Source organism: Nanorana parkeri, unplaced genomic scaffold (assembly GCF_000935625.1).
Source record: "Nanorana parkeri isolate BGI_ZX_2015 unplaced genomic scaffold, ASM93562v1 scaffold26, whole genome shotgun sequence".
Taxonomy (NCBI): Eukaryota; Metazoa; Chordata; class Amphibia; order Anura; family Dicroglossidae; genus Nanorana; species Nanorana parkeri.
In genome coordinates, this window is record NW_017306294.1 from 1,267,899 (window position 1) to 1,278,108 (window position 10,210).

Sequence of the window (10,210 nt, forward strand, 5' to 3'; positions counted from 1 at the left end):
GGGGGGGGGGGGGAAGTAGCTGGTCTTGCATAGGGCGCAAAATAGGCTAGCACCGGCCCTGGGTACGGGTACTCCTAAATACTATACCACACAGGGACTCGTATACAAGCACGCAGAACACACACAAAGGTTGAACTTGATGGACCTGTGTCTTTTTTCAACCTCAAATACTATGTAACTATTTAAAAAAAAAAACAATTGTACCTTAATAAAGTGACTGCACATCTATAACTCATTCTTAGTAACCTTCGCAGTACTGTTAATTTGAATGATACTGTAATTGTTGGAATATCTTTTAATAAAAAAGGCTGACTCGTTACTGAGAAACAAAGAGACGATGAGACAGAAGGAAGTCAGACACAGAAGTCACTAGGTCCTGTGTAAGATAAGGTGACAATACACAGGTCAATACTGTGTTTGCTGGTCAGGTGTAATCCAGACATGTCACTTGATTGGAATACAATGGTATTCAAAGAATGAAACACATCTCATGCCGTTGAAACCAGTGCGCACTAGAAAATAATGAGGATTTATAAGTCTTACATAGAACCGGACAAAAACCTGTTTGAACAAAATCCCAGTAGAATCTTGTAGACGATCAGTAATAACACTGGAGCAAAGAGATGTACATCTCCTGACCGAAAGTATTCACAGCCATAAAATGAAACATAGAAGTGGTTTGATCATACGGTTAACATTCATTCTGAAGCAATTTTTAGTTTCTAAATAACTATTCATTTACATCTACCATGTTAAGAGGAACATAGCACTCTTTCCAGGTTTATGCAATCCTCAGGATGGACCTGCTCTAGTCTCAGGATTTGTTTGGCAATCAAACTGTTTGACTATCTGTTCTTTATTAAAAATGCATATCCACTACAGACAAGGCCGGTTGTACATGCAGGACAATCCAAAAATCGATGCATTTATGTCGGTCAGCAGGTATCTAAATATGAATGTTCAGATCATATCCATGTTTAGCCAATGGAGATGAACAGGAAAGGAATGCAGCAGAAAGTAAAAAAAAAAAAAAAAAGAGGGGGTGTTTCACTTCTGGAGATGCAAAGCTCTAGTGGTTACCCTTTAAAAAGAGGCTCATCAACCAAATCTGTAACCAGACAGTGATGCAAAAGAAAAAAAGGGGGTTGGAACCAACCAAGAGAGTGGGTGGTCCGAAGGGTTAACTAGAAAGGGACAAACCGGATTAAATCATGTAGAAAATTATTTTATTTAAGTAGAAAAATAATTAAATACAGCCAAGGACTTACTGCAGTGAGTTTAAAAACAAACAGATACTAAAAAGCTTGGTCATAAATATGACCAGCGGTGGATTTTAAGTTGACCGTAAAAGTTTGAACATTAATCACAAGAATATAAACCATGAACCAGCAGACTTGCATGAAACAAGAAACTCCGGGTCAAGCCAGGAAAATATCAACCATAAATAAACAGATGATCACATTGGTAGTGAGTTGCGACAGTGTAACCCTTAAGTGGGTATTTAGTAGCACATCGGTTAAACCCGTGATTGACGGTACGGAGATGAGTTGTAATTACTGCCGATTTTTTGGAGATAGGCCATGGATCATCTGTTATTGGTTGTGTATTTGCCGGAATCACTCAGCAGAGTTTCCTTTGGATTGAAAATGTTCCAGTGTCATGGGGTGATTGATTTGCAGGATGTTGTTTGATTTAGCAATTAAAGAGTGGTTGCTGCAGAAAGTCACCATTGTTTATAAAAGTGGGAAACAATAGTAACTGGACAAAGTTTGCCAACACATCTTATAGCTTCGGCCCCAACATGCTTGTACTGGGTGACGTCTGCTAGGGACCCATAGAGTTTAGATGTTAACCTGATCTGGGTGAAAATGGCTAGATTGTGAGACAGTTAATTCAGTGCATAACTGTATTCGAAAACTGGTCAGAAAAGTGGTCTGTGAAAGATAAACTTATTAACAAATTATTATTGTCTATTAAAATTGTATGTGCGCACACTTACACTGGCAATACACCCAGTGATCTGACTGTTTGGAACTTTTCACTTGAAATGTATATGTGTTTTAATGAAGTTAGTAGACCCGCCGACTAAGAGGCCATTAATGGGAGTGCAGAGTCATCTCTGTTCATCCCAATAAATGTATACCTCTAGACAGGCTATCCTTCCTACAGTCTTTAATGAATGCTGCTAGACTCATCCACCTAACCAACTGCTCAGTGTCTGCAACCCCCCTCTGCCAATCCCTGCACTGGCTTCCAATAGCCCAAAGAATAAAATTAAAAATATTAACAACCACGTACAAAGCCATCCACAAATCTGCCCCCGGCTATATCTCAAACCTTGTCTCAAAGCATCACCCTAACTGTCTTCTCCGCTCCTCCCAAGACCTCCTGCTCGCTAGCTCCCTCGTCAACTCCTCCTATGGTCACCTCCAGGACGTCTCTAGAGTCTCTCCCACCCTTTGGAACTCCCTACCCCAACCAGTAGGGCTAGCTCCTACTCTTCCTGCCTTTAGGCGATCTCCAAAGACTCATTTCTTCAGGGAACCCTATCACGCCTCAACCTAACCACTGAACTGTCACTTTATCACACAATTGATCCCCACACAGCTACCATCTCTTGTATCACTTGCCCCTGCCTTTTAGATTGTAAACTTTCATGAGAAGGGCCCTCTTAACCATCTTGTTGTGATTTGTATTGTAACTGTAATGTCTTCCCTATATTGTAAAGTGCTGCACAAACTGTTGGAGCTATATAAATCCTGTATTATAATAATAATAATAATATGAGTAGGAGATCAGATGAAATCTTCAACATATCTGATGGCTAGCAGAAAGCTTCATTATTATGCAGCATTTGTGCATATAGAGACCGAATACTGCATGGCCGTCTGTGTAATAGTGTGGTAACATGTACTTTTTATTAAAGAAATCTCTATTTTAAAATACATATATAATATAGGGTACTGTTATTATAACATAAGGAAAAACAGTGGTTTTGATCAGAGACAGACAGTAGACACTCAGGAGATGACCCCAATGGAACACTATAGGAAGCTACTGCACAGGCCCTGGCAGCACAGATTCCCAAACTGTCTCAGATCCCCATGTTCTGTTGGTTACTCAGTAGGAAGATTCAGAGATACAGCAGTGCGAGACATGATGCTTCTACTGAGGTAACTTAATACCACTAACCATGCTTGCAAATAAAGGGGGTTTGATATAAATTCACTGACCACCAATGGGAACGAAGGTGGATTTAAGCCCACTAATCACCAATGCTGGGAAAAGGGAGGGATGAGTGGTTATTTTAAAGTCAATGACCACCAATGCTGGGGCAGGGCGTTTGATTCAAACTCATGGACCGCCAATACTTGGAGGGTAATTTCAATGTACTAACCACCAATGATGGGGAAGGTTACAGAGGGTTAATTTCAACCTACCAACCAACTATGCAGAGGGAGGGAGGGAGATCCAAACTCTCTCATCACCAATGCACGGCAGCAGGGGATTTGTACCCCACTGATGATCAGTGCAGGGGAGGAAATTGTACCCCAATGACCACCATTGACAGTGGGGCAACATTTTTCTCCCACTGACAGTGGGGCATTTTTCCTCTAACTGTCCAGGAAGGGGGAACGTTTTTCCTCCTACTGACCATAAACGGTATATATATATGGACGCATTTTTTTTTTATTAAGTGCAGCTCTTAATGGGATTATTTTCACAAACACATTCATCTCTTTATTAAAAGAAGCCACTGTCTACTTTATAAAACCTGTCATAAGATGAGTACATGAATTGCAGTTGCTGACCTCCTTGTTATAATGCTAGTTTCCTTAGCCCCTTATCACAATTGTGCTTACACATTGTCACCCCAGCTTCCAATGGACACTACAAGTGGTCATTCCAACACACATTATGGAAACCAGAAACACCATCAGGGAACCCTAACTAGAAATTTAATTACATACATGTAGACAGGAAATGATGGCAAAATCTCTTGGAGGCAAACAATATTTCTGCTATCTACAATCATTTCCTCATTTTATCAAAGTTTCTTATATGATGCATGAGGTTTACTTGATGATTTGATTACAAAAGACAGTTCTAAATTTGTAGCAACATCTCTGAAAGCTCCACTGATATACAGGATATATACTGTAATGTAAAGTAAGTTCATGGAACCATGTTATGTATCTGGCAGCCCTGTCCCAAGATCCATTGTTATGGGGCCCATCTCTATTTCATAACTAATACTTTAAAATTAATCTCATCAAATCTCCATGCAAGGCAATTTTACATCTATCACGTCTAGCCATTGGTAGATGTTAGTATCCTAGTACTATGGATTTACAGGTTATCAATCAAAACCTTTATTGGGTCATGGCTAAAAAAACGTTAGCTAGCACTGTTACTGGATAAGCAAAAAAATGGAAAACCCCTACGGTAAGTCCACTTCCCCATTTCTACCTTTTTTTAAATAAAAATGTAAGGTTATGTTTTACACATAAGGAAATATGCTACATACACTCTGTCCCCCTTATTGCTTTTTTTTGTTTTGTTTACATTTTCTATTTCCTTAATTCTTTCTTACATCCTTAAGGTGGCCATACACTTTACAACCCTCGCAAGACTTTTGTCTTGCGAGGGTTGTAAAGTAATTAAAAAAAGGTACAATATGTCCATCTTGGACAGGCAGATCGTACTTGCGATCATCGCAAGCCCTCCCCCCAGGGGCGGGCTTGCGATGACTGCAATGAGGGGCGGGCTTCCGATGACTGCAAACGGGCAGTGTGCGTACACCGGCCCGTTCGGCAGTTGTCGAACAAGCAGGCCACTAACTCGCCGAGAATCGTACGATTCCCGCCGGGTTTTCCAGCCTGCTGGTTCGACGGAAGACGTGCGACCGTACAGTAGAAATGGTCGCACGCCTTCCATATCTTACGATCACGGGATTTCCCGCGATTCTCGTACGATAATCGTGCAGTGTATGGGAACTATCAGTTAATCCAGTGGTTCTCAACCTCTCTAGGGCCGGGACCCCTTGGTAACATTTGCCAAGTTGTGGTGACCCCCAAAGGTAAAATTTAGGGATGACGCGGCTGCTGCAGCGACATCTGGTGGCAGGAGAACTGACACTGCTGCGCTAGGAGAGAGCTGAGGAGGACTCTCACCTTGCACAGCGACCCACAGGTTTAGAACCAACCTGTATGTATGGGTGGGGACTTTAAAAAAAAAATTTTTTTTAAATTCTTTTTTATGTGTAACTTAAAACATTTTTTTGGGAAACTTAAAATTTTTTTCCTATTTGTTTTTTCACTTAACTTTATTGCTATCACAGAGGGGGCTAAGAAACCCCTATATGTGATAGCAAAAGAGGTAAAAAGCCCTCTTTATGGAGACCCCTAATGTCACCTAGGACCCCCCAAAAGAAGCTGATGAAGCACAGATCTGCTTCATCAGCTTCTCTCCAGCTTCTGAAGCTGGAGAGTGACACGAGAATGCGGAAGTGATGTAATATACACCATTTCCGCATTCTGACAGCGGAGAGGGGACCAGAGGGATCGTGAACCGACCTCCCTCTAATCCCCTGTCAGAGAGCCACTATGCTGGTCCCGTGCTCGCACTGGGCACAGCGGAGCCCGGGATCAGCGTGAAAGCGGGGGGGCGGTAGGGGTTGGAGCCGCAGAGGGGGGCGGTACATATCGGGACCCCATACAAGCGATCCGCCGGCTCTATAGCCAGCGGATCGCTTGTATGTTAACAGGCATCGCTGCCGGTTTTTAAGTTATGCGTCTTTCCCGCGCGCGCGCCATGCACTGGTCCCGTGTCACCCAGGAGGTGAGCTGAATTAGACTGGGGTCAAGCAAGCTTTTACACACTAAGTGCCATTTTTTGCAACCATCAGAAAATCGGGTGCCAATGAACAATAGAGCGCCGTAGTGTTAATTACATTTCAATTTTTACACTCATAGTTGTAGTGCTAATAGTAAGTTCAACTGACAAATTAGTTTAATGTGTTTACCTCTCCATTAGCAGCACAACTATCAGAGAAAAAAAATGAATAACTGGTGAACACAAAATATGTTCATGTTTTACATGTGCAGAAAAGTAAACTGGACTTACAGACCTCAGACCTAAACCAACACAAGGCAGACCTCAGACCAGAACCAAACACACGGCAGAGCTCAGACCAGAACCAAACTCACGGCAGAGCTCAGACCAGAACCAAACACACGGCAGACCTCATACCCTCATCTAGTGTTACAAAACAATGTGTACTAGTCAGCTCACCTTTACATAAGAAAAGGCAGTGTCCAGAGTGTGCCATTCCAGCAGTATATATGCAGCAGTCCCGGAGAACGTTGCCATGGAAACCAGGATGGTCAGGCGGCAAGGGGTGGGTGGGAACCTGGCTGGATGGCAAGCCAGATCTGATTGGCTGTTGCTGTCAGAGCTGCTGGCTGCTCTGTGTCCCGTCTCTCTCCCCCTGCTCCGGCTCTAACTGACACACAGAATCAGGCTGGGCTCTAGATGAAGCAGAGTCCCAGCAGGAGGATGGGACTACAGAAGTCCCGGTGGAGGAATGCTCTGCTTGTATGGACGAAGATGCGTTTTTTGCCCTGCTGCCACCTGCTTCAGGTAGGCGGGTTAGGCTGCTGTAAGGCCCCCTGTGAACGCGAGGCCTTAGGCGACCGCCTAACTCGCCTAATTAGAGAGCCGCCTCTGGGTGCCCCTGTTGGCACCCTTCTGCCTGACATCCTTTGTGTGGTTGCACACAGCGGTTGCCGCGCAGCCCCTTTGATTTCAATTGGGTTATATTCGCGCTGCAATTGCTAACTATGCACAAACAGAATTGAGGCGGGAAACTGCGCAATCTGCCTGGCACGACCGGGGTGCCATTAGAAAAGAATGACACCACCAGTGCGATCAGCAGTGGTGTGCGATTCCATGACCGTGTGGCCATCCGCGTGTTTCGTGCACGATTGAACCTGGCCTCAATCAAAAAAATCAAAGAAGCCAGATGAAGAATCTTTGGGCGAACAGTGACTGCAGTTAATCAGTATTCTGACAGTGTATGGCCAGCCTAATTTATTTCTCCTTTACCCTGGCCATACACCAGTAGAATTTCAATTAAAAGAATTTGTTTTTGGAGGTTTTTCTAGTTAATGGTGTCAAAACAAATGATCATTTTCGACCGCACTGATGACAAAAATTGAAGGGGCAGAGTGGAAAATGTTTCACTCTTAGAATATTGTTTGAGAAACTTCATTCATTTCCAAAATCAAAGGTTAAGCCCACGTGATATTTCAAAAGCATTCATTCAAGTCTCTGATGGCATTATCAAATGTTCTGATGACACTTTTCATATAAACCTTCGAGTGAAAATCTACAAGTATAGGAAAAATCTTCTTTTTTCGAGGTGCGCGGTACTGGCAGGGCCACCTACGGATCACATTTCCTGCTGAATCGGTCGAAATTCCATCCGTGTATGGACAAATGTGCTGACCTATTTTGTTCTATGTGTGTAGCCATGCCAAGGTCTAGGCAGTGTATATGATATCTGCCATCACATAACATCTATTTTCACAGAAAGTGTAGTGTATTTGGAGTGAACACACATTTGAACTTTTATTGCAGTGTAGTTTTTGAATAACTTTGACCTTTTTTACAAACTTATTTTTGTCATTGTATTACTGTATATATTTGTGAATTAGATACTAGAGTGGGCTCTCCATAGCTAAGTACAATTGTTTCTCTAATAGCTGCAATCCAATTTTTGTATGTAAAAAGGTTGGAACAACTTATCATTCGGGAAAATACAGAGCTCAGCTAGGAAAATCCACCCCAGTCAATTGCTTTGTCCTCTAAGATAGTTAAAACAGGCTCAGCAGGGATACATAGTCAACAGAGTACAGATATAAGAATGTTCCATGATATGACCATTACCAGCTAGATCAGATGTACCGATCATGCCTTAACTGATGTGTTACGGATTCGACTGGACTGATCCAGCTCTTCATTAACTGATGTCTCATCTCATCATCTTTACAAAGAAAAATAAATATTTACTATTTACTGATTCATTGTGTGTCTTGCTACCTAACACCTCACAAAGAAAGCTCACATTTAACACAAATAAACAATGTGACATGGAGGTCACATTTCCTTTGAGGAGGTGAAGAAGAATGTGTAAGATAATAAAGTTAGTGCCTTTATGTGTCACTGCTTCCTGTTGAATCCAGATATTCACATTGACTTTGCAAATACAGAATGATTTGCCAGGTAGATCTGTGACTTTCTTGTACTACTAATCTTTGTTTGCCAGCACTTTGTAAGTTATCACATGACTTAAGAAGTTGCATGGGATTGCACTCTAGGAAACATTCAAGTCAAAGTTGAAGAAGACAGTAAGGCCTAGTTCACACCTAGGCGTATTGAATATGCACGTCTGTCACGCGTTTTTTTTACCACGATTCACGGTAAAAAAATTGCGCGACAAACGCGCGTTTCCGAGGGCTACTTGGCTGTATCCCAATGGAAGCAACGCAACAAAAAAACGGCCCAAAGTAGTACATGTACCTTTTCAGGCGTGGGCCGTTTTGTAGCGCGTTAGGGACGGGCTGAAATACGCCAAGGTGTGAACCAGACCCATTGAATACAATGGGATTTAGATGTTTGAGCGTTTTGTAGAGCGTTCGTCGAGTGTAGAATGCGCTACAAAACGTTCAGGTGTGAACGAGGCCTAAAGGTGGGCATACACCAGTAGAATTCTGTTTAAAATTTTTTTTTTAAACATTTGCTCGGTTTTCTAATAGTTTATGTTGTCAACCATAGTCATGAAACAAATCAATGGATGGAAAACAAAATACTAGCTGTGAATGTGTTTTTTTTCTTTGAGAAACTCCATGCAATCCAAGATTGAATTTTAAAACCAAATGCATATTTCGAAATTTTAATGTTTGGGACAGTCCTGGAATTTAATACCTGGAAAGACAATATCTGGACGACTGTCAGAAGTATTTCATGTAAAACAACTGCGAGCTAAAAGATTAAAAAAAAAAGGAATACCTTATCTATCTTCCAATATGTATCTGCCACCTTATGAACCAGTTGATTGCTCCTTTAAGTGTTGACACTAAACCTATAACTAGTGTATGCTACATTCTTGCAACAAATTACATTTATTGTCAATAGACACAAGCCAATTCTTGCCTGATCCTGTTCATTTTAGTAGGAATGGGCAATGATCATGATTTTACAGAAGAAAACATGGTTACGGTTGCAGTGTGCAGGCCACATAGTGAACTCTACTGGGGAGCTATATAACATGCTATATAAATGTTAGGAAAGTGAGCCCTGAAAAGGAAAAAGGTTTTAGCATGTTTTGGAGGTTTTGTGTGAATGACCTACTCTGGGTCTTCTGTTCCTACATTCTACTTTTTATTGGGATGATGACCCAAAATAGCATGCACACGTTCAAATTACAGTGATATTAGACACAATTTGTTGTTACATATATCAGTAGTAGAGGTCCACACATACGATGCTGCTTCTCTGTCTTGTAAAACTTGCCTTTCTTCCTTTTTTTTCCAGCCCCATTGCCACTGCACCAGCTTTCCTATTTTTGGGTGGATCCTTGCACTAGCAGATTCCTCTGGAGCCACCTGTTTGGATGTGCTCCCAATGTGAAGATGCTGCCTGCCCCTATAAGAATGGGCAGAGAAGGGTTGGCACAGCGCGTTGCCCAGACATAAGTAGATATTTCAATGAAGAGGGACGCATGCACACTGGTGTAGTGAATTATGAGACATGTAGTTCTGATGACTGCGGTCAACTGACTATAAGCTTGCATTCACACCTGAGCGACATGAAATATGCAAGTTTTTAGTGTGTTTTTGTGTAATGCGTCTTTGCACATTTTTACGGGCGTTTTATGCGCGTACGTAAAGTCACGTGTTTGTGCGAGCAGATCTTGGCACATTGATGTGAATGGGCAAACACGTGTAAAACGCACATAAAAATGTGCAAAAACTGAGCAAACACATGTTTTTGAGCCTTTCCAATGAAGTCCGAAAAGAAGCTCATGTACTTTCTTCAAGTTACGGGTGTTTTGCTTCAAGTCTATAAAATGCTCACACGTGGACATGGCCATGGAAATTAATGGGCTTTTTTTGGGGGGGGGGGGGGGCTTTTTTTTAAAATGTTG

At 42.0% G+C, this 10,210-nt stretch overlaps 1 long non-coding RNA gene across 1 annotated transcript in view; it reads right to left on the reverse strand.

Annotated features, from left to right (window-relative positions):
- Nucleotides 1-1,114, reverse strand: part of LOC108794939 — a 24,493-nt gene extending 23,379 nt beyond the window's left edge. The window contains exon 1 of the long non-coding RNA XR_001941729.1: nt 1,104-1,114. This is a non-coding gene — a long non-coding RNA (uncharacterized LOC108794939). The remainder of the gene's footprint in view (nt 1-1,103) is intronic.
- Between the last annotated feature and the right edge of the window lie 9,096 nt (nt 1,115-10,210).